The sequence below is a fragment of the Cibotium barometz genome, chromosome 46 (assembly GCF_041138505.1).
Source record: "Cibotium barometz isolate CiBa-2024 chromosome 46, ASM4113850v1, whole genome shotgun sequence".
Lineage (NCBI taxonomy): Eukaryota > Viridiplantae > Streptophyta > Polypodiopsida > Cyatheales > Cibotiaceae > Cibotium > Cibotium barometz.
In genome coordinates, this window is record NC_141091.1 from 22,862,687 (window position 1) to 22,884,646 (window position 21,960).

At 43.6% G+C, this 21,960-nt stretch overlaps 1 long non-coding RNA gene and 1 other non-coding gene across 3 annotated transcripts; both read left to right on the forward strand.

Moving 5' to 3' along the window:
• Nucleotides 1-887: 887 nt before the first annotated feature.
• Nucleotides 888-3,824, forward strand: LOC147612021 (uncharacterized). Of its 2 annotated transcripts, none has more exons than XR_015263630.1 (3): nt 888-1,339; nt 1,427-1,623; nt 1,704-3,824. It is a non-coding gene; the product is annotated as an uncharacterized LOC147612021 (long non-coding RNA). The 2 variants fall into 2 exon arrangements; XR_015263631.1 differs by having other exon boundaries at nt 1,427-1,612.
• On the forward strand, nt 958-1,156 carry LOC147612022 (U2 spliceosomal RNA). The gene has a single exon (XR_015263710.1). It is a non-coding gene; the product is annotated as a U2 spliceosomal RNA (small nuclear RNA).
• Nucleotides 3,825-21,960: the final 18,136 nt, after the last annotated feature.

Genomic DNA, 21,960 nt, shown 5'->3' on the forward strand with positions numbered 1-21,960 from the left:
TTTTAGATAGGTTGCAATCCCATATTTGCTTTTGTAATTACATCACGGGTCTTGTTAGGCATGCGATAGTGTCCTCTTGAATCTTCCACGTGCCGATACCTCCATATGGAGTGGAGAGAAGAACCCTGTGATTGCTTTAGCTCTGCCATTTTGGCTTGTAGCACCTTATAGTAGCCAATGTTTAAAACTCTCTCTCTCTCTCTCTCTCTCTCTCTCTGTCTCTCTCTCTCTCCTCGATCACAAAAGTAAGGAGTTCAATGGGTCGTATCACTCCGAATCAACGAATTGTGGAGGATCAACTTCTTCATCTTCGTGTACGGTTATAAGTTTAGGGCATAGCTATATCTACATGCAATGAGAAGGTGTGTTTGTGAACTCGTGCCCTTCCTTGGGCTTGTTTATAACAACGGGAGGATTGTCTTGAGGAGTGCTATACAGTCATCATCAATGGTAATGTCATCTCATTAGCACGCTATATGGTGGGCCGATTGTAGCACCAATACCTTCTACAAGACTTGAGGAGGAGGTATAGCTCTCTCGGTATGCCGATAACACATCATGCTCTTTGACAGTCGGGGGCAAACGCCTCTCCATTCTTCATTTATCTAGACGTAGCGGTGGTGGGAAGCACACTAACGTTGGTGGCTTCATGGGTGTCCACATATAGTACGCAATTAATAGTTAGGTATTGGCACCCTTACTATAATAGCGATGCAAAAGCCATGATAATGAGCGCATCCCTATCCTTCAAGTCTCTAGTGGTGGATGGTTATGAAAAGTGCATGATCATTCTAATTTCTCGAGTCACTCGGAGGTGGTTGCTCGATGACTTTATGTCTGTGGCCTTACAAAGCATATGCATGGAATAGCAGGTGAGGGATCCGCCTTTTTATCCCATAGGGCGGGCTGGAGTGCGAGGGCTGGTATAAAATCCATAGGGGTGAGCCGTGGTGTCTCATACCTTTCTCGGCCTTTTGGCTAAGATCAAGTGTAGTATCTGTTCTTATCAGTTTAATATCTGATACGTGGCCCATCGGGCCACATGATATTAACCTAATTTCTTTCATGGGGGCAGCCCCCTCCCGGCAGCTTGCTGCCCGGGGGCTGCGCGCGTCGCCTCTGTATTGCACTGCCTCAGAGGCCCGGCGCACCCCCCTACCAAAATAAAATCCCAAAGTGGAAAGAAAGCGCGTTCTTGGTGTTTCTGATTTTATTTTTTATTTTGGCCCCCACAGCCGGTGCAGAACAACGAGGGAACGCCGGAGGAGCATATGTGAGATTCAACAACAGTTGCAGAGAGGTCCTGAACAGAGTTTCAACTACAGCAATGAACGGACGGGTACACACCCAGTTTTCCTGTATTTCTTCATCTCTCATTCTCTATGCTGCGTTGCAAAACCATAATAATCTCTTTTTCATCTTGCAGTCAGTCAGTGCATCATCATCATCATCATCATGTATCAGAGCTTCGATTCAGTTTGTTTGTGTTTTGTGTGTGTGCGTGTGGGGGTGGGTTGTGGTGGATGATTTATTGCTGAGCAACCATCAGCAATAGAGATTCGTGATGAGGAGAGCAGCCGGGTTTCTTTTCACCAAAAACAAATTGACTGTGGTGGTAAGAAGGTAAATACCTGTCTAAAGCTCAAGTGCTCTCTCGCTATAGTAGTCCTACTAAAATGAACTGCCAGTTTCATACAAAACAGGCATCATATATACAGTCAGCTTTCAATACAAGAGGTGCAATATTTGGACTCTGTGCTTCATGTTCATGGCAAAAGCTATGCCTCCTCAGACTCCTCTTAGTGTCTGATATGCCGGTAATCATGTGTGCCAGTAATCCTCCTCATACATGACACGATTGACTCTCAACTCTCAGCTATGCTTCTGCTCTTGCTACCCCTCCAGGTTCCTGACCCCAAGTGATAAAAGTACTTAACAACAGTGGCTACTACCAGCAAGGCGATTCTAGTGATGTGATTGTTGTTAGCCGTATACATGATGAAGCCAATGGAAGAACAGCTGGGCGGAGAGCAAACAACACGGAACCAGAGCTGTTGTGCTTGCCATTTGAGGCCGATCTACGCTTGCCAAGGAGGCCTCTCGATCTACTATTGTCACAATGGTTTTGCCTCCTTGATTAAATCGGTACAAGGTAGCTCCAAGCTAATGTTTCAATAGGTCGAAATCGATATTCAAGCTAAGGTTTCTTGTGCTTAGTTTTGTCCTCCAATGCAACCACTCTAGGTTATTATTCTGGTTTCAATTGCTAGTTCTCTTTTACCTATGGCTAGATCGCATCATGAATAAGTTTTTGCATGACATTTTGAAGCTTGTACCAAGTAAAAGAAACAAAGAGCATAGAAATTTCAGAAGACCATCAAGCACAAGCTACATGGTATGCACACTAGGAACGCAATAAATGACCTTTTGGATGGCTTTTTGGCAAGCTACCCCTCTAGGTTCCTTACCCCAAGTGACACTTAACAGTGGCTACTACCAGCACCCTTGTTGGAAGGCGATGCTATGATGTGATTGTTGGTCGAATACATGAAACCAATGGAAGAACAACTGGGCAAAGAGCAACATGGCACTACAGTTGTGCTCCATTGAGGTAGATCATGGATAGGCTGAAGACAATTGATACCAATGAGAATGCGTTGCCATGCTTCATCGATTTTTTAAAAGCATCCTTCATAGCTCAAGTCAACCATCTATGAGAAAACATCGAGTATGATGGCAAGCTAGACTCCAACACTTGGCATTCTAGGTGTATCAGTTTGAAGCATGGGAGAAGATCACAAGATAGGGCCCGATAGCATAAGGAACTGATTATGATTGCCAGTGTGCCAAATTTGTTGAGGGAACCAAGATAGGGCCCCTAGTAGCACAAGGAACCGATTATGATTGCCAGTGTGGCAAATTTGAGGGACCCCATCACTTCAGAATCTTGACCGCGTCGAGGGTTTTACAACAAAACTCATAATGAAAAACTCACCTTTGCTAATAAGGTCACCCATTGCTTTGTACTTGCTGAAGTTTGAAAGGGACAAGATGGGTACTTTCATAGATTGGACGTTTGTCAAGGTCATGAATATGACATAACGTGGAGTTGACATACAATTGTGGAAGACTTGAAATTCCAATGTGTCAAACGCTATGAAAGTGTAGTTTATAGTTCATTGTAGGCATCTCATATCATTAGTTATTGCACACATATAAGGTTTCTTGTGCTTAGTTTTGTCCTCCAATGCAACCACTGTAGGTTATTATTCTGGTTTCAATTGCTAGTTCTCTTTTACCTATGGCTAGATCACATCATGAATAAGTTTTTGCATGACATTTCGAAGCTTGTACCAAGTAAAAGAAACAAAGAGCATAGAAATTTCAGAAGACCATCAAGCACAAGCTACATGGTATGCACACTAGGAACGCAATAAATGACCTTTTGGATGACTTTTTGGCAAGCTACCCCTCTAGGTTCCTTACCCCAAGTGACACTTAACAGTGGCTACTACCAACACCCTTGTTGGAAGGCGATGCTATGGTGTGATTGTTAGTCGAATACATGAAACCAATGGAAGAACAATTGGGCAAAGAGCAACATGGCACTACAGTTGTGCTCCATTGAGGTAGATCATGGATAGGCTGAAGACAATTGATACCAATGAGAATGCGTTGCCATGCTTCATCGATTTTTTAAAAGCATCCTTCATAGCTCAAGTCAACCATCTATGAGAAAACATCGAGTATGATGGCAAGCTAGACTCCAACACTTGGCATTCTAGGTGTATCAGTTTGAAGCATGGGAGAAGATCACAAGATAGGGCCCAATAGCGGAACTGATTATGATTGCCAGTGTGCCAAATTTGAGGGAACCAAGATAGGGCCCCTAGTAGCACAAGGAACCGATTATGATTGCCAGTGTGGCAAATTTGAGGGTCCCCGATCTGTATCCCATCACTTCAGAATCTTGACCGCTTCGAGGGTTTTACAACAAAACTCAAAATGAAAAACTCACCTTTGCTAATAAGGTCACCCATTGCTTTGTACTTGCTGAAGTTTGAAAGGGACAAGATGGGTACTTTCATAGATTGGACGTTTGTCAAGGTCATGAATATGACATAACGTGGAGTTGACATACAATTGTGGAAGACTTGAAATTCCAATGTGTCAAACTTGTTTAACAAGGGGTACCCCCAAGGGTCTTCTCGGACGCCAAGTCCTTGGTGTCACCTACATCACGCAAGTGAGTACCACATGAACATGCTTCCTACTTGCAGTCACTTTCTAGGCAAAGTAGGTGAAACATTATGGCTTATTCAGGGCTGTTTTGACAGCCCAATAGGTGCCCAGAGGTGCCCATGACATGCACCAATAATTGGGACAAAAGTTGAGCACAATAGGAATTGACCTTTTCGATGACTTTTTGGGGTCATGAAAGGATGGCTGGCTAGCTTCAACAAACACTATGAAAGTGTAGTTTAAAGTTCATTGTAGGCATCTCATATCATTAGTTATTGCACGCATATAGGGTCATACAATTGTTTGTTTGCAGCATTTAGCCTTGAATGCAAGTAGCATTTGGAAATACGTATGCATAATGAGGATCTCTATGTTTTGTATTATACTTTAGATTAAGTCGATTTCCAATGTTGTCTTTTGTGTGTTTGTAAGATAAGTTTGATTAGCATTGATCTCGTGCACTTAGCATTAATCTCATGGGACACTTGGCACAAAGAGTTCCTCCAGGTTTGTTATAATAATTAAAATCCTCTAGTTAATTTGCATAGGGAGCTACTCCAAGTTTGTTGTAGTAACGAAGTCTCCAGTACCCAGTGCAGTAACTAAGCTCTCCATGGCCACAAACATCATGTTTCTTCTACCACGTAGTCACGCATAGTTAATGCAAATGCACCGCCGCTAACTCTAGCCCCACTTTTTCTATAATCGTATATTCGATCGTCCCAATTGATGCTTCCGTCTGATGCCAAGGTGGAGGGAAACTCCACTAAGATAAGAGAAAAGATGGTTTCACACGGGAAGGTTCGAGAAGGTCTTACAGAAGACGCGTAAGCCATAGTCAAGTGTAACTTCAACATCACAATGGATGTCGTCTTTGAGTGAGTTTCCTAGTGAGCTCGTGTACTCTTTAGTAGACAAGTCATAATGGTTTTTCCTTGCGTATGAATCCTTTGATTAAATCGGTACAATGTAGCTCCAAGTTAATGATGAACTTGTTAGTTCTCATTTACCTATGGTTAGATCACATCAATAAGTTTTTGGAAGATATTTTTAAGTTTGTACCAGGCACAAGAAGAAAAGAGCATAGAAATTTTAGAAGACCATCAAGCACAAGCAATATAGTATGCATAATAGGAACACAACAAATGACCTTTTGGATGACTTTTTGAGGTGGCCAAGTTGAACCCAACCAGTAGCAACAAACCCTATAAGAGGGTAGCTTAGAGTTCATTTTAGGCATCTCATATCATCTTCTCATACAGGGCAAAAAAAATTTGGAGATAATTACAAAGCTATGAACTAACAAGTTATTTATGTATGAATAACTAAAATCTCATCCAAGATCTAAGTTCATGATCGTAAATACTTGTGTTTTGTATTATATAGACCATTAAATCTATTTCTCATTGTCTCATGTGCAAGGTAATTTTGATTAGCATTAATCTCTCACATGCACCACTAATCAACATTTTAATTCTTTTTGTTGCTTCTCTCATGGGACACTTGGCACAATGAGCTACTCTCAAGTTTGCTATAGAAACTAAGCCCTCTGCCAAGATCAACTCTAGGTCTTGTTTTATGCATTTTAATTGAATGGAAAGCATGAAAATCTTGTTACCCACCGGTCTTAGGTGAACGAAACATGTGCTTTGATACCACATGTGAGGTCCCCCCACATGGGCTAAACAAAGAAAGCAACTAAAAGTCCACATATGGGGTCCTTCGTCTATTGAGGGTTGACTAGAATGTCATACCTGTTGGAGGAGAATGACTCAAACACAAGAGCCTTAGCCAAGGAAGTGCAGAGGAGATAGAGAAGAGTGAGAGTGAGAGAGAGAGAGAGAACTCACACAATGCTCAAGAATATCTTGAATGTCTTATTGAGGCTCAAGGGAGACCTCGTATTTATAGTAATACAAGGGTATGGGCGGGCGCCCAACTTATGGGGCGCCCGGCGGACCAAATACAAAGAATGCCTTTACAAGGCCCAAATGAGGGCCAAATGTACAAGTAAATATATGGCCGCGAAGCTCTCGACAAGAGCTACGCGATGATCAAGGTCTGGAGGCGAAACTGGGACTTTATACCCAACAACCTCCCACTTAAAGGGCCAGTGAAGCTCCTCTAAGCTATTTAACTCCCACCCGCTGTAGACACATATCAAGCTGTGCTTTTGGCAAACTTTTGGTGAGAGCATCTGCAGGGTTCTCATGAGTGCCAATCTTGACCAAACTGATCAAGCCATCATCTAGCACCTGTCTGATGAAGTGATACCGTACATCAATGTGTTTGGTACGAGCATGAAACATGGCATTCTTAGCCAGGTATATGGCACTCTGGCTATCACAACCAAGGACCGGAGCCCTCTCTGGCAATCCAAACTCTGTGACGAGGCGTGCTAACCAAATGGCCTCCTTAGAAGCCTCTGTGACGGAGATGTACTCGGCCTCAGTAGTAGAAAGTGCTACTATCCTCTGGAGTCTAGAGCACCAAGAAACAGCACCACCTGCAAGAGTATAGATGTACCCACTAGTAGACTTGCGGGTATCAGAATCACCTGCCATGTCTGAATCACAATAACCCTGCACCTCAAGTGGACCTTTACCATACATAAGGCATTTCTTCTGTGTCCCCTTCAAGTACCTCAAAATAGACTTTATAGCATCCCAATGTGCTTTGCCCGGGTTGGACATAAAACGACTGACTACTCCCACTGAATGAGCAATGTCTAGCCGTGTAGCAACCATAGCATACATAAGAGATCCACAAGCAGAAGCATAAGGGATCCCACGCATAGTACTGGCTGCATCATCATCTTTTGGGCAATCATCCTTGGATAGTTTAACATAGGGCTGCAATGGAGCACCCAAAGGCTTAGAATCAGCCATGTTAAATCTATCAAGGACTTTCTGGATATACTTCTCCTGTGAGAGGAAAAGCAACTTCTGTGCTCTGTCCCGTCTAATCCGAAGACCCAAAATATGTTCAGCTGAACCCAAGTCCTTCATAGCAAAAGCTGACTTCAGCTGGTCCTTAAGAGCTTCCAAAATGCTCTTATTCTTCCCTGCAAGAAGCATGTCATCAACATACAGCACAAGTATCACTGGGCTGCCATCTGCATCAGTTTTAGTATACAAGCAATGATCTGCATGGCTACGATTAAACTTTTGGTTAAGCATGAAAGCATCAAACTTTTTGTACCACTGCCTCGGGGCTTGTTTCAGCCCATAGAGACTGCGCTTCAGCTTACAAACCAGATGTTCTTTGCCAGGAATGACAAAGCCTTCAGGCTGCTTCATATACAGCTCTTCATCTAAATCACCATGTAAGAAAGCTGTCTTTACATCCATCTGATACAGTTCTAAATCCAAAACAGCAGTGAGAGCAAACAAAACACGAAGGGTGGTCATTTTGACCACAGGAGAGAAGACCTCCTGAAAATCAATCCCTTCCTTCTGAGCATAGCCCTTAGCAACAAGGCGGGCTTTATACTTAGGCTGGCCGTCAACTGTCTTGACTTTGTACACCCACTTGTTAGGAATAGCCTTCCTTCCTTTGGGCAACTCAACCAAGTCCCAAGTGTCATTTGCATGTAGAGACTTAATCTCCTCCTGCATAGCATGCTCCCACTTGTTTCGGAGTTCACAAGACTTAGCCTCTTTGAAAGTAAGAGGCTCACCCTCATCTGTAAGCAAAACATGTTGCAAAGAGGGATCAAAACGCTGAGGTTCCCTCCGAAAGCGAGTAGACCTCCGTACCCAATGATCATTGGCTGGTTGGGGGTCAATATCGGGAGGAATCATAATTTCAGCATCAAAAGGCTGCGGGTTTTCACGAACAGCCTGATTTTCAGCATATAGGGGTTGCTGCCCTACACCTCCAGGAGCATGAAGCGGCTGTCCAACCTCTTCTGGCTCAAATATCACGGACTCATTATCTTCAGCCCTTTGTGAAGCATCCTGGGGCTCATTTTCAGCATCAATGGGTGGCTGCCCTTGCTGAAATTTGACCTTTTTCTGATCACCATGAGAGGCACAAACATTACGGAGCAGCTTTGCCTCATAAAATACAACATCCCGGCTGCGAACCACTTTGTTGGTTGATGGCAACCACACACGGTAGCCCATCTCACCTTCATCACCGTAGCCAACGAAGGTGCCCTTCTCGGACTTAGCATCAAGCTTGTTCCGGTCTTCCTTGCGGATATGCACATATGCATCACAACCAAAGATGCGTAAGTGGGCATATGAGGACGGTTTGCCAGACCAAACCTCCTCAGGGATTCCACCTTTCAAAGCTGTGTGTGGAGATCGATTGCAAACATGAACTGCAGTTTTCAAGGCTTCTCCCCAAAAATCCTGAGAGAGATTAGCTGTGGACAGCATGCATCGAATTCTTTCACACAGTGTACGATTATACCTTTCAGCCACACCATTTGAAGAGGGGCTATAGGGGGGTGTAAGTTCCCTCTTAATGCCATTATCATCACAAAATTTCTGAAATTTAGTACTAACAAACTCACCCCCATTGTCAGTGCGTAAGCATTTAATCTTCACTCCTGTTTGAGTATGAACAAATGCATAAAACTTTTGAAATGCAGCAAAAGCATCATCCTTAGATTTCAACAAAGTGATCCATACTTTTCGTGAGTGATCATCCACAAAAGACACAAAGTACTTTGAACCACCTTTAGATTTAATGGGCATGCTGCATATATCAGAGTGGACCAAGTCCAACTTTTCAGCCTTGCGAGAGGCACGAGAGGAGTAAGAACTCCTATTCTGTTTCCCATACAAGCAATCATTACAAAAATCAAGCTTGCTTCCTTTTGCATCAAATTTGTTCAAAGAGGACAAAATGGAGAGACCCTTTTGGCTCATGTGGCCAAGTCTCTTATGCCAAAGCTCCATGTGGGAGCGTACCTCTGCAAAAGCAATAAACTTACCAGACAAAGCCTGACCATGAAGGCTATATAATGTTCCTTTCTTGCTTCCTTTTGAAATCAGCCTTGTGCCTTTGGTCAATTTCCATGTGCCATTTCCAAATATGGCCGTGTATCCCAAGGCATCAAGCTGGCCCACAGACAGGAGACTGGTTTTCAAACCAGGAACATACCTCACATTTGGCAGCACAAACTCACTACCATCCTGCAAAGTCAAATTCACGGTGCCCATACCTTCAATATTGCAAGCATGATCATTCCCCAAGAACACCTTTCCTCGGGAGCCTGCAGTGAAAGTTGCAAAACACTCCTTGATAGGAGTTACATGAAAAGAGGCACCCGTGTCAATAATCCAAGTCTGTGAAAGCACATCAGATTCATACATCAAGGCATGAATAACATCTGGTTCTGTGACATGCAAGTTATGAACATCAAGTGCATTAGCAGAAAAAACACATAGCACATCATCTGAGTCAGACAGTTCCTCTATGACAACACCAGAGGCCACATTGGCCTTGCTCTTGTCCTTTTCGAACTCTTCTGCTTTGCTGGAATTACTCTCTTTTTCCTTCTTTTTGTCATTTGAATGACTGGATTTCTTCTTCCGGTCTTGCTCCATCTTGTAAAACTTGCAATCTGGCTTCTTGTGGCCTTTACGACCACACTGGTAGCATGTAACATCAGATTGCTGGCCCTTGCTCTTGCTTCTACCCTTTGAATTGGTAGTAGTATTTCCCCGCTTGGTCATCCTCCCTCGTGAGACATTTGCAGAACCGCTAGTCTCTGAGGTCTTCCTCCGGATATCTTCATTGAGAATAGCACCCCTGACTCCATCAAAAGTTAGGTTGGGATTTGTCCCAAGTGACACCACAAGTGTTTCCCAAGAGTCAGGCAAAGTAGTGAGCAAAAAGATAGCTTTCAACTTATCATCAAAAGCAGGCAATCCAGAATCCTGCATCTGATTAAGCACCCCTGTGAAAGTAGTAATATGCTCTACTGCATTCTTAGAATCATCAAGTTGCATATTCATGAGTTTCCTGATGAGATGTACCTGGTTCACTGGCGTGGTGATCTCATAGGTGCTTCTCAGCTTCTCCCAAACGGCATAGGCTGTTGTCAGCCCTTTGAGGTCTACAAGAACCTCATCAGCAACAGCCATCTGGAGATAGGCAACGGCCTTTCTGTTCAGGATTCCCCATTCATCATCTGTCATAGCAGCGGGTTTGAACTGCTCAAGTGCAGTATCACATTCCCGCAGATAGAGGATATTCTGAATCCTCACCTTCCAAAGATCAAACCCAGTGCCTGCAAACTTCTTAATCTCTAGTAGACCCTTAAGATCACTTGTAGACGCCATGACTTATCAAACTGACACTTCAGAAAGTAAGCAATAGCAAGATGTTATGTACCAGATATGGGTTGAATGTAGGATGCTCGTAGATTGATGAAACAACTTCAAGTGAAAGAGACGGCGGAAGAGTATCACCGAATGTCGATGTAAACCCGAGGGGCAGTATGTTGCTGTCTTTTGAGGGTTGCTCGAAGATCCTGGCTGCTGGAGGCGACGACGGCTGCTGCTAGTGGCCGTGGGGCTGCTGGCTGCAGCCCGGACTGCTTGTTGGTGGCCTTGGGGCTGCTGGCTGCAGCGTTGGCTGCTGCTGGTGGTCGTGGGGCTGCTGGCTGCAGCCCTAGCTGCTGCTGGTGGTCGTGGGGCTGCTGGCAGCAGTGTTGGCTGCTGCTGATGGCAGCCGTACAGCAAGGAGAGGACAGAACATCAAACGCAGCAAAGAGGGGCAGCAGAAACGCAGCAACCAGCAAACGCAGCAAAGAGGGGCAGCAGAAACGCAGCAAAGGGGGAAGCAAGGGAGAGGAAAAACGCAGCAGAAGGGCAGCAGGGGTGGAGCAGAAAACGCAGGAGAGGGAAGAGCAAGAAAAAAACAGCAAAAACAGTCTCCTGCGTTAGAAAAAAGAAGAGCAGCACTCTAAAAAAAAACGCACCATCTTGATGATAGAAGGGAGGTGTTAGACGATCCCGTAGTCAAGTGGTGGAAGACACCTCTAACTCCATAGCTTCTGCATACAGCTTCCCTCCATAGCTCTGATACCAGTTGTTGGAGGAGAATGACTCAAACACAAGAGCCTTAGCCAAGGAAGTGCAGAGGAGATAGAGAAGAGTGAGAGTGAGAGAGAGAGAGAGAACTCACACAATGCTCAAGAATATCTTGAATGTCTTATTGAGGCTCAAGGGAGACCTCGTATTTATAGTAATACAAGGGTATGGGCGGGCGCCCAACTTATGGGGCGCCCGGCGGACCAAATACAAAGAATGCCTTTACAAGGCCCAAATGAGGGCCAAATGTACAAGTAAATATATGGCCGCGAAGCTCTCGACAAGAGCTACGCGATGATCAAGGTCTGGAGGCGAAACTGGGACTTTATACCCAACAATACCACCTCAATTGATTGACGTAATGGACATCCGACTACCTCGTACCGCCCACATCAAGTGACTAACAGAGTACAATAACGACACGCAAATATAAAAAAAACATCAAAAATTTCTTTAAATATAGCATCACAATAAAAGTACAGACATCTAACTAGCGTCAAAAGCAAGACAGCACTTCACTAGACTTGACCAAGATGACACTTGACCAAACTTGACCAAGATAATTAGCTTGAGTAGACCATGACAACTCACACAAAGAAGCTCGATATAGCATCGCAATAAAAAAACAGCCATCTAACTAGTGTCAACCAAGATGACACTTGACCAAACTTGACCAAGATAATTAGCTTGAGTAGGCCATAACAACTGACACAAAGAAGCTTGAGACTAATCAAGGACACCCTTCCATTTGCTTCTCCCATAGACTAGGTGGCCATCTACTTCTCACAGGTGCGAGTTGCCACTCATAGGGTTAGCCGATAATTAATTACCCATCACCAAAGTCCCCGCAACTGCTTGAGTCCACCCATCCACCACAGACCCTATCCTCGGGACGCATCGTACTCCCCCCCTCACTAACCAACCGGGTGAATCAATCGAGGGAGTATACAATCAATTCGGGGACTAAAGTTGCATGACCCCCTTGTTCTATAACCATTGACCCCGTATCATCATTGATAGATTCATCATTGTAAAGGTTTGTTGTAAAAATCAACATTGATGAGTACTAATAGTTCATCATCATGAAACAATCACATAATATCGACATAGGTATCAATCATGTGCATAGAATCTCGAACATATTCTCACGCATCAAAAAGCATAAAAGCAATGTATAGTAACATCCAGATCTCAACATCCTTATACCATCATCCACTTTCCTAATGTATCAACATACCTTCATGTACCCTTATATTTCTAGTAGCATCTATAAGAAGTCATTACCTAACATAACATAATACTACACAACATTGAAAATCCAAAAACTACTTAATGTGTACATTTATTTTCTATGTATTATTTATATAAAAGTATTATATATACCCACACAAACATCCCTCAAGATATCCTCATAAACATCCATAAATGAAAAAAAAACATCCATAAATGAAAAAAATACATCCACCACGTATCCATACCAAGCAGCAATATCAAGCATCTCTCTCTCTCTCTCTCTCTCTCTCTCTCTCTCTCTCTCTCACACACACACACACACACACACACACACACACACACACACACGCACGCACGCCTGAATAACTCCACAATAGGAACTCCCCAAAAGACATAGAATAAATTAAAACAATAAAATATATATAGCTTACCAGCAGCATCTGAGCTAGAGGTTGGCGAAGAATAAAGCATGAGAAGGGAAGTTGCGGTTGACCAGAGACCTTTGACAACTCAAGTGAAGGCAACACCTTCTTGGTCCTTTTGGTTCTTGGCTATAGCTTGGTAATGGTCTCTATTGTATGTCCTCCTAGCTTCTCAAATTGATCTACCACAAGAGTGGGGTCATGGAACCACAGGCCCCTGCCAGCTTTTGTAAGGTTTGGGGGACCATTTAAAATAAGCATCTTGAAGCAGTTTAATTGAGCACCCAAAACCTTCTTTTTTACATTAGTGAAAATTTTCCACAAAATGCATAATTCTCAATGGAAAAAAGTCTCTCTCTCTCTCTCTCTCTCTCTCTCTCTCTCTCTCTCTCTCTCTCTCTTTCCCCTCTCTTTTTTTTTGTAATTGAAGATATATTACCAAAAATACTTTACAAATGCCCACATGGCTACCATATGATGTACTAGCTTTCCCTCACTTCCTCTGAACCACAAGTGTAGCTCGGAGTGCCCTCATCCAATATATAGCCATGTTGTGATGCCTCCGCTACGGCTGCGTCTTCCTCAAGCCGCCATAGCCTAGGCGTGGAGAAGAATGACGAGTTAGGGTTTCTCGTTGGGTTTTATACCAAAACCCTGGCCTGTGTCCACACCTCCTAGCCCGGCCGCCCATCTTACTTAAGAGCCGTGCTAACTTAGATGTGTACACACATCGACCAAACCCTAACGCCCATTAACCCCTGAACCCCGCTAGCACTAATAATACTCTCGAGACTCCGAAAGCTATTAACTTATGCTAGGGCTCGACTTCCGTAGGACCATAGTCCTGACATTACTCCCCCCTTAGAAAGGAGTTTTCGTCCTTGAAAACAAAAGTGGGGAAACGTTTCCTCATCACACTAATGTTTTCCCAAGTGGAGCCTTCCTCTGCACTTGATAAGAGCTTGTTTCCGAACTTGGTGGCGAGTACGTAACATGTGGTAATCCAATACTCTTTCTGGTTCATGAGGCAGTATTGGGGGTTCCACATATTCTACCAAGAAAGAATCATCCACCGGCCTTTCATGACCCATAAGGCGTTTCCTCAAACGGCTTACGTGAAAGATGGGATGAACCTTGGAATGTGCTGGTAACTTAAATTTATAGGCTACTGGGCCCACCTTCTTGAGTATCTTAAACGGTCCACAAAATCGGGGCGACAATTTTGGTACGGGACCCGTTTTTAAACTGGTGGAGTTTTTTGGTACCTTTAGAAACACCCAATCACCTTCTTGAAAGTGAAGTGGCCTACGTTTCTAGTCCACAAACTTCTTGTAACGATCTTGCGCTTGACAAACATTTAATCGTGCAAGGCGTAACATATCCATATGGTCTTGGATAAAATCCTTAACCTGACTGATTTTCTCATTCGCCAGTCCCACCGACACTGGTGAACGTGGCTGAAAACCATACATCAACATGAAAGGGCTAAAGCCTGTCGAGACATGCTTTGCACTATTGTAAGCAAACTCGAGAATAGGCAAATAAGACTCCCAATCAGATTGTTTTTTGCTAATATGTGCCCTAAGCATATCTTCCAGCACTTGATTAACCCGTTCAGTCTGACCATCTGTTTGCGGATGATCAGCTGTACTAAGGTTCAACATAGTACCCAGCTTACTGAATACTGCTCGCCAAAAATGGCTGTTAAACTTACGATCGCGATCACTGACAATATTGGACGGTAAGCCATAAAGTCGGTAAACATTCTCCACGAAAAGGCGTCCCAATTCTGGTAGGCACGAACCTACAAAGCTTGGTTAATCGATCCACGATTACCCAAATGGCATCATGTCCACGATTACCCAAATGGCATCATGTCCACGATTTGTTGTGGGCAAGCCCATTATAAAATCCATAGAGATACTTTTCCACTTTCCGTCGGGAATCTCTAATGGATGCAGTAACCCGCCAGCTTTAAGATGTTCTACTTTGTTCACTTGACACTTCTGACACTGCAGAACATAGTCAGTAACATCCTTGTGAAGTCCAGGCCAATAGAAATGCTTTCTTACGAGAGCATACGTTTTGCGAATGCCCGCATGACCTGCACTTGGACTATCATGACACTCAAAAAGAATTTGGCGCCTAGTGTCAATGGAACACAAACTCTCCCCTTGTGGAATAAGTATCCATCATCGATGGAAAAGTTTTTCCATCGCTGTAGTTCATCTTGTAATAAAGAAGAACCATGTGTGGAAGAACTGGGAACACTAGCGTGTGAGTGAGAGGGACCCCTCATTTGAACATGATTCCACACCTTTGAGTATGTTGAATCCTGCTTGCATTTGCCTCGTAATTCTAACAATTCGCTTTTCAACTCTGTGAATAACAGCGAATTCTCTGGCATACGACTCAAAGCATCAGCTACAATATTGTAACGTCCTTTGCGATAGCGTAGCTTGCAATCATACTCCTGAAGGATCTCAGCCCATCTGGCCTTTCGACCCTGCAAATCTATTTGGTTCATAAACCACTTTATGCTTTCGTGATAAAAAACAATCTCGAATTGCGCACCATATAAGTAATGTCGCCATTTTCGTAAGGCATATATGATGGCAAAGAGCTCACGCTCGTAAGCTGAGTAGTTTTGTTGAGCACGATTGAGCTTCTTGCTCTCATAGGCAACAGGATGACCATCTTGAATGAGAACCGCACCCACTGCCTTTGCACTGGCATCCGTTTCAATCACAAATGGTTTTTGAGGATCCACAATTGCCAAGATGGGAGCCGTAGCCAAAGCAACTTTAAGCTTATGAAAGCTACGTTGTTGCTCCTCACGCCATTGAAAGGTAATTGCCGCACCTTTCAATTGATCAGTCATGGGAGCGGCAATCTTTGCATAACCGTTCACATATTTGCGATAAAATCCTGCCATTCCCAAGAAGATTTGAAGTTCTTCCATACTTCAAGGTGTTGGCCATCGCATAATAGCAACAACCTTACTAGCATCCATAGCAATTCCGTCTGCAGAAATTACATGACCTAGGTATTGTATGCTATCCTTGAGAAATTCGCACTTACTTTCTTTCGCGTAAAGTGCATTCTTGCGTAGTAACTGAAAAACTTTTCGTAAGTGTTCCAAATGCTCTTCTAAAGTCGAACTATAGACCAAAATGTCGTCAAGAAAGACAATGACAAATTTGCCTAAGTACGGCCTTAGTACGCTATCCATAAGCGTCATAAACGTTACCGGGGCATTAGTAAGCCCAAACGGCATAACCAAAAACTCATAGTGTCCAAAGCGACGAGTCCGGAACGCAGTCTTGGTTATATCATCAGCGTTAATACGCACTTGATGATATCCTGAACGTAAATAAATTTTAGAAAAATACTTCGCACCTTTGAGTTGATCAAACAACTCATCTATCCTAGGTAGCGGGTATTTGTTCTTAATTCTTACCGCATTCAAGGAGCGATAATCTACACACATGCGCATGGATCCATCCTTTTTCTTCACCAAAAGAATGGGCAATGCCCATGGTGAAGCACTATTGGCGAATGAAGCCCTTACTAAGGTAGTCAGCAAGCTGACGTTCCACCTCAGCTGCTTCAGTCGCACTAAGCCTGTACGACGGCTTACTAATTGGTTTGGTGCCCGGAACGACATCAATGCGATGAGGCAAAGCTCGTTCGGGTGGCAAACCCTCAGGCAAATCATTAGGAAAAATATCTTTAAATTCTTGTAACAGTTGTTGCAAAGACAAAGCATTAACTGGTTGCTTAAGATTATTTAAAGAGATTTTAGAAGAAGGTAAAGAGAAAGAAGGCATCGCTGAGGAAGATTCATTTGAAGAAGAAACATCATGCACATCAAACCCACTAGTTTGCGACACACAATAACAAAAATAGACTTCTTCTATTTGATTACTATGCTCCAAAAAGAGAGTTCGGCATTACATATGAGTGGTGTTGGGGGTACATCACGTTCCCCAATAAGTAAAACATGCTTACCATTGGCCTCAAACGTAAACGTATTATGTTCATAACTCCTTTTGAGTGATGACCCTAACCCATACAACCACTCCCGTCCTAAGATGACATCCGCACGAGACATATTCATCACTTGGAAGTCAAGAACCATAGTGTGTTCTTGCACAAACACAGGCACTTGCCGTACTAGAGTATCCCACACATCGTGATCATCCCCTTGAATGGTGGACACCACATAACGATGAGAACTCTTTGTCTCCGGCAACTTTAATTTCTTAACTAATGCATAGTTTAAGAAATTGTGCGTGGCACCATCATCAATGAGAAACGCACTCGATGGCCATAAATGGAGCCATGCATACGGACCAAATCATGTGGTCCAACTGTCTCTTGCCACATAGATGCAGTGAGATTACACTCATGCATCTCGGCGGCAGTGTGCGAAACCTCTACCGCAGAATACTTAGGATCAGCATCCAAGGGAAGCGTTTGCACCATGTGTACAGCCTTCTCCTTGACCTTATCCTTATTCTTGCGAGGCAACTGTGGACAATTTTTCTTCTCATGATCACTACCTAAGCAATGATAACATAGTTTCTCCTTCTTGGCCCGTTCATAGTCTTGTGGAGACAACGGACCACTTGAGCCTTTAGACTTCTTTGTGGTTTCAGTAGAATTGCTGGCAAGTTTACGCTTATTAGCATTAAATTGCAAGTTTACGCTTATTAGCATTAAATTGCGAGCCATTGAATTTGGCCGGTCTATCTTACTTGAGTGGCACAAGGGGGAGGCTTCACCATCCAAGGAGTGGGGTTTTGAACCCACCACCTCAAGCTCCAAGGCAAGTGTGCTAGTCACTTCACCTTTTCACTTGTGTTGTTCTTCTCTTCAAAAGAACTCTACTTATTCTTTCAAGGGAGGACACAAACTACAAGGAAAGTGACACAAACTACAAGGAAAGTGACCTTTTCACCTTCAACTTTCCTTCTTTCAATTTGTGAGAGGAGTTTTCTATGCTCCAAGTTTGGAAGTTTTTGGTGGACAGATCTTCAACGACATGCTACACACTTTTTTGCATGCATGTGTTGATTGACGACTCAAGTGGTGATTTCTCTTCTCGATTTCAACGACATGCTACATGCAACACACTTTTTTGCATGCATGTGTTGATTGACGACTCAAGTGGTGATTTCTCTTCTCGATTTTCGTGCGCATGCAAGAGGAATTCTTCTACGACGCTTCAATTGGAGTTCGCTTTTGAAGGTAATCCGTTCTCTATTTGTAAGCACGTGCATACCATGGCCTCAGCGGAACCGTCTCATGTTCACTTCGATTTTGAGAATGATATGCATGATGTTAGTGAGGCACACCCTTTGGGTGGTGGTGTGGGTGATTCGCGACAGGCCGTTGCGCCTGATCGGGATGACAACATAACCGATGCCGAAGGGGGTGCGAGTCCAATAGACGATTATGGTTTGGTAGACACGTTAGAGTTTGGGCGTCTCACTTCAAGGGTAGTTGCACTTGAGCACACTATAACAAATGTCAATACCAATCTCACAAACATGAGCACACTTTTTACTGAATTTATGGCACGTTTTGCAAGTGGATCGGCGCGGCAAGTGGAGGGCCTATTCCGATAGTTATGCCTCCTCTTGTTCCAAATCCTACAGTAGAATCTATTTCACCATCTGCAACGCAGGAAGGGGCTATGTTGAAAAACGTGAAGCCGCCTGTGTTTAAGGGAGAGGAGAGCGATCGTAACAAGGATGCGGTCCATACATTTTTACACGTGGACGGACTTGCATCGCTTACGCCGCACTCCCGCTGCTGTTATGGTCACTGAGACGAGTCTCACACTTGAAGGTAAAGCCTACAAGTGGTGGATGAGTCTACCTATTGAAACTCGCCCTAAGACTTGGGAGGAGTTTGCGGTAGCTTTTAAAAAGGAGTTCTTACCACAAAACGAGAAAGATCGGAGTTGGACAGCCTGGGACAAGTGCAAGATGGAAGGTCTTACACCTAATCAGTATGTGTCCAAATATCGTGAAGTCATTCTCAAGCTAGACGGTTTGGACGACTTTCAAAAGGTTCGTGGGTTTGTTAGAGGCCTTGATAAAGAATATCAAGCAAAGGTTAAAACCCAGTATCCTAAAACTTTGGAAGCGGCTATCCAAAGTGCCCTTATCTTTGATGAGACCATGGATAAGAAGGGCATGGATAGACCGGCCAAATTCAATGGCTCGCAATTTTATGCTAATAAGCGTAAACTTGCCAGCAATTCTACTGAAACCACAAAGAAGTCTAAAGGCTCAAGTGGTCCGTTGTCTCCACAAGACTATGAACGGGCCAAGAAGGAGAAACTATGTTATTATTGCTTAGGTAGTGATCATGAGAAGAAAAATTGTCCACAGTTGCCTCGCAAGAATAAGGATAAGGTCAAGGAGAAGGCTGTACACATGGTGCAAACGCTTCCCTTGGATGCTGATCCTAAGTATTCTGCGGTAGAGGTTTCGCACACTGCCGGCCGAGATGCATGAGTGTAATCTCACTACATCTATGTGGCAAGAGACAGTTGGACCACATGATTTGGTCCGTATGCATGGCTCCATTTATGGCCATCGAGTACGTTTCTCATTGATGATGGTGCCACGCACAATTTCTTAAACTATGCATTAGTTAAGAAATTAAAGTTGCCTGAGACAAAGAGTTCTCATCGTTATGTGGTGTCCACCATTCAGGGGGATGATCACGATGTGTGGGATACTCTAGTACGGCAAGTGCCTGTGTTTGTGCAAGAACACACTATGGTTCTTGACTTCCAAGTGATGAATATGTCTCGTGCGGATGTCATCTTAGGACGGGAGTGGTTGTATGGGTTAGGGTCATCACTCAAAAGGAGTTATGAACATAATACGTTTACGTTTGAGGCCAATGGTAAGCATGTTTTACTTATTGGGGAACGTGATGTACCCCCAACACCACTCATATGTAATGCCGAACTCTCTTTTTGGAGCATAGTAATCAAATAGAAGAAGTCTATTTTTGTTATTGTGTGTCGCAAACTAGTGGGTTTGATGTGCATGATGTTTCTTCTTCAAATGAATCTTCCTCAGCGATGCCTTCTTTCTCTTTACCTTCTTCTAAAATCTCTTTAAATAATCTTAAGCAACCAGTTAATGCTTTGTCTTTGCAACAACTGTTACAAGAATTTAAAGATATTTTTCCTAATGATTTGCCTGAGGGTTTGCCACCCGAACGAGCTTTGCCTCATCGCATTGATGTCGTTCCGGGCACCAAACCAATTAGTAAGCCGTCGTACAGGCTTAGTGTGACTGAAGCAGCTGAGGTGGAACGTCAACTTGCTGATTACCTTAGTAAGGGCTTCATTCGCCATAGTGCTTCACCATGGGCATCGCCCATTCTTTTGGTGAAGAAAAAGGATGGATCCATGCGCATGTGTGTGGATTATCGCTCCTTGAATGCGGTAACCATTATGAACAAATACCCGCTACCTAAGATAGATGAGTTGTTTGATCAACTCAAAGGTGCGAAGTATTTTTCTAAAATTGATTTACGTTCAGGATATCATCAAGTGCGTATTAACACTAATGATATAACCAAGACTGCGTTCTGGACTTGCTTTGGACACTATGAGTTTTTGGTTATGCCGTTTGGGTCTTACTAATGCCCCGGCAACGTTTATGACGCTTATGGATAGCGTAAGCCGTTTGAGGAAACGCCTTATGGGTCATGAAAGGCCGGTGGATGATTCTTTCTTGGTAGAATATGTGGAACCCCCAATACTACCTCATGAACCAGAAAGAGTATTGGATTACCACATGTTACGTACTCGCCCCACCAAGTTCGAAAACAAGCTCTTATCAAGTGGAAGGACCGTCTAGAGGAAGGCTCCACTTGGGAAAACATTAGTGTGATGAGGAAACATTTCCCCACTTTTGTTTTCGAGGACGAAAACTCTTTTCGAAGGGGGGAGTAATGTTCAGGGGTTAATGGGTGTTAGGGTTTGGTCGATGTGTGTACACATCTAAGTTAGCACGGCTCTTAAGTAAGATGGGCGGCCGGGCTAGGAGGTGTGGACACAGGCCAGGGTTTTGGTATAAAACCCAACGAGAAACCCTAACTCGTCATTATATGGTTGGACTTCCACCCTCTCTTCTTCTCCACGCCTAGGCTATGGCGGCTTGAGGAAGACGCAGCCGTAGCGGAGGCGTCACACGGGTGTTATGAGTAATAATTCTTGTAATCTATCAACTTCGAAGGTTTATGCGACGGTCAAGAAACTTCTCTACAAAATTGAGCATTCAACACCAAGCCTAGAAGTGTAGCATGCTTGTGATTGAGAGGCAATACTGATAAGTGTTGTGATGATCTTCCCTTTAACTATATAGAAAGGATTACTCCTCGGTTGATAATATCCAAGCGTCCGGCTGTGGTGGCCGTACGGGTCGGCGGCGCTCGCTATATGGGCTGTTCACTCAGGCGGCGGGTGTTATGAGTAATAATTCTTGTAATCTATCAACTTCGAAGGTTTATGCGACGGTCAAGAAACTTCTCTACAAAATTGAGCATTCAACACCAAGCCTAGAAGTGTAGCATGCTTGTGATTGAGAGGCAATACTGATAAGTGTTGTAATGATCTTCCTTTTAACTATATAGAAAGGATTACTCCTCGGTTGACAATATCCATCTCTAATTATTTTACAAACTATTCACCCAAACATGTGGTTTTCCCAAGCTCATTGAGATGGTAAAGTGTTAATCTAGGTCCCTTTAAGTAAGATTTTGTTAGCACGCTAGTGGGGTGATTGTAGCACTAATAACTATACTTCAGGTATTGCTTTTGGTATGTCGAGAACACATTATGGGCTAGCCCTTTCATGTTATTAGACACTTGTCAAGCCCCTCCATTGTTCATTTATCTAGACGTGGTGAAAGTGGGCTTCTTTAGGACCACCTTGAAGCACACTCATATTGGTGGCTTTGTGAACATGGTAAAA